Genomic DNA, 3,645 nt, shown 5'->3' with positions numbered 1-3,645 from the left:
CTGCTAGCCCTTATTATAATACATAATCTGAACCGCCGCTTAAATAGCACCGAGAGACGGGATTGGATGCCGGACATACATCCCTATAATGCAGCCGATACCAGAGCCTAATGTTCTCACCGCTCCGCTTATACTGTTCCGGCCTAGAGGCCCGGTTACCTCGGAGCCTGAACGCCTATTCTTTTTTTTCCTGCATATATCGAGAGCTCTAAGACTCTTATGGGCTGTTTTCGGTCCTGGCCTCTATAGTTACCCGCGTAGCTGTTGGCCTTATTATTGGGGTGTAGAGTCGGAAGAGTAGGAATGTACTAGCGGGCCAGGTCCTATTGTTAGCGAGCCGGTTCGCGACCCTGTGTTATTAGGGTAATTTGCCTAATGTCCCTTAGGCGTAAGAAGTTATAGTATGTATCGTTGTTAAGATAGGCCGAAGAAGAAGCAGGGCCCGAAATCCATCCTGCTAATAAAGATTTAGGAGCCGGTTTAGTAGCATCCCTAGCGACGTTCGCCTAGCTCGAGCTTCACCCGTAAGCTACCAGCTTGTTGTATACTATGCTGTATAAACAGCAATATAGGTAGTCGCAGCCCTATAAAATGAAGGAGAACGCACCAAGCACTTATTGTATATATAGTAACGGTGTAGAGTTAAAAGAGTAGATATGACGGACTAGCGCATCTAGGAGGCGAGTTCACTATTAATCTCCTCAGCCATAATATATAGCCTAGGCTAGAAGCTTTTAGCACTATACTATAGCTGTCCCGATATTTTCGTCTTATACGGAGTCTAAGCTCGCACGTCTATTTATATTGCCGAGTTTCTATTAGATTAGGATTTCCACTGCGCCCTTTGCCAGCTAATCCTTCGGCGGAGTCGGCCAGGTGAATCGTTCGGTCCTCGTGCAGGACGACCTGGAGGATTTAATCCCCCTAGCAGCATCGCTTCCGCTAGAGCACTACGTATGGTCCCACCCAGATCCTGCTATATTAATGTCGATGGAAGAGGATATCTCACAGGTAGCTGAGGCGGAATTTTTAGGTACCCCTTGCCGGAAACGGAAGGCAAGGCAAGTAGATGAATCAAGGCCATGCAAGCGTTCAAGAGGCCGTCCGGCTGGCTCTACCTGGCGCCTCGTCGAGGTCGTCTCCAGGATTACGCCAGTGGCCCAACACTACTGTTAGAAGCGACGATGTGCATTGTGGGACGATGTCCTTGGGCAATAATCATGGAGCAGTAAGGACCTTTCGCCCTATGTGTTAGCAGGTCTGCCTTTCCTATCGTTGGTTATGCGGCCGGGCGGCTATGGGTTCCCCGTGCCGCTTGTTTGGGACGAGAAGGCGCAAAGGTTCAGCGGGTATAATGCTATGAATCGAAAATGGGTGCGTATAACTTGTGGTGAGATAGCTAGGATGTTGGAGGACCTAAACGTCGGGGTGATGGTTTCGGGATAGGAAGTGAGTAGGTTACTGGCCCGTGGAGGGGTATACGTTAGTAGGTGTTGAAACTCGTTAGCTACGGACGCGGTAGGGTGCCGAATTCTCTATAACGTATCTGAACTTATTTATAATACTGTCGATAAAGACCGAACCACCTTAAGTACGCCGTTCTTAGTATAGATTTCGATAATAGGTACACCGCTATGGCTATTAGGGGCGTAGTAAATCTCCTAGGTCGCCCGACGCCGTTCCGCAGGCTCGACGTCTTGGCGCTATAATTGACCTAGCGGCGAATCACGGTTAGACGGAGGAGGCGCGAGCTCAGCATGGCGTGGCCGGCGCGGGACAGGCCGGTAACGGTGTTAACGAGAGATTATGCGCATATGACAGAGAATATATGAGTCTATTATCGCCGTTCCGGCTTTCTCGGTAGCACAGCCGTCTCTTACTAGAGGTTAATCCAGTGGCTAGATTTCCGTCATTCTCCGGATACTTCGTGCAATGCCAGGCTCTGTGGGCTCTTTCCGTAGGTCGCCTCACACCTAAGGGGAAATGTAGGACCCGTTCGATATCATGAACTCGAACCCCCGTGGAAGGACCGACGGACCGGAAGTTAACTTCATTCGTGGTCAAATCTAAGCCGATGGTTAAATACCTAAACATTAGTTTTATCCGGTACTAAATGCTATATCGCTAAAGGGTGAGGTGTAGAATACACCTCGGAGGCTTTATTACGAAGGGATTATTCGGGGATAACTATAATAAGAACTAATTTAAGCTAGGCTGCCGATATGTAATTCGCGGAAATTATATATATTACACCGTCCATTTAGTATTATATAACAGTTCTATAGGGGGTATCACGTGTAGCACTTGGCCCTAATATTCCCCGCAAAGCGTTAAGTTAAAAACTATAACCCAGCCGAGCTCGTTACGATACGCCTGTAAATTATCGCAGTATGCGGAGTGGGGCCGACAGTAAGGATAACGAAATAATACTAGCCTAGGATACGATGGAGACATTTGCTTAACCTGCTTTCCTCTAAGTTTATCACTACCGGGAACGGACTATCTTCCGTGATGGGCGGAATGTAATCAAGGATAGAGGACAGGAAGGGTTTACGGACCGTCCACCAGGTTCTGTTAAAGATAGGATGCATAAGGGCTGACATCGCGGATCCATCTGAACAGTAAGCTAGGTGTACTAAGTTTCCGCGGACTTACGGCCCGATAGGACGTAGTTCAGCTTTAATGTATCGAATTAAAATAAGGGGCATAACGAGCAACGGCACGGGATATCTATATAAGTCGACCTTGGCGCCCAGCAGAACCGTACACATCACAGCTTCTAAAGCGTTATTTTTAGGTTGATCTATTGCTTTCGCAACCCCTTTATTATGAAATCGATACTTATACTCGGCGGCGCTCTGGTGTCCGTGGCCATCGCCGCGTCGACGCAGCTCTGTAATTAGTACGGCTACTTCGCTTCCCACGGTTATTACTTCAATAACAACGCATAGGGCAAGGACGCGGGCACGGGCTATATCTGCACCTACGTGGACTGGACCGACGACTCGCACGTCGTGTTCCACGCGGACTGGGAGTGGGCGGGCGGCGAGAACAACGTCAAGGCCTTCCCAGACGTCGGGCGCACCCTGAGCAGCAAGCCCATCGTGAGCTCGCTAGGGTCGATCCAGACGGCGGCATCGTGGACGTACACGGGCAACAACGTGCGCGCCGATATCGCGTACGACCTATTTATGGCCGCCGACCCCAACCACGACACCAGCCATGTTGTTATTGAGCCTTCGTTGCCGTCCGAACGAGAGTGGCTTTCTAGGTATAAACCCTAGCGGTTTGTCGGCTTTTCTCTAGTCCTGACCTTTTATTCCGCCGTTATCTCTATTCCGATATTCTATATACGATAAGTGCGATCAGACCGTCGAAGTTGCAGATCGCGCCACTTCGTCCGGCATATTGGGCACGTAACTAAGCAAATACGATGCAGTCTCACGCATCTAGAGTAAAACGTGTGCCTTTCCGAAAGTTAGCCCAGTCCAATATAAGACCATTTCACTTACTATATGGCAACTTATCCGGAACCTTCATCCACTGCCAACATATCTCACATGTCCCGAGGCGGAAAGTCTTAAGGAGGGCTTATGGCCTATAGAACTAATCATGGGAGGCCTGCGGACAATGGTACACTTGACA

Source organism: Apiospora phragmitis, assembly GCF_038363925.1.
Source record: "Apiospora phragmitis strain CBS 135458 chromosome Unknown utg000003l:1.0-2676785.0:1.0-2680665.0, whole genome shotgun sequence".
Lineage (NCBI taxonomy): Eukaryota > Fungi > Ascomycota > Sordariomycetes > Amphisphaeriales > Apiosporaceae > Apiospora > Apiospora phragmitis.
The sequence above is the reverse complement of the archived record's forward strand: the minus strand, read 5'-3'. Positions refer to the sequence as shown.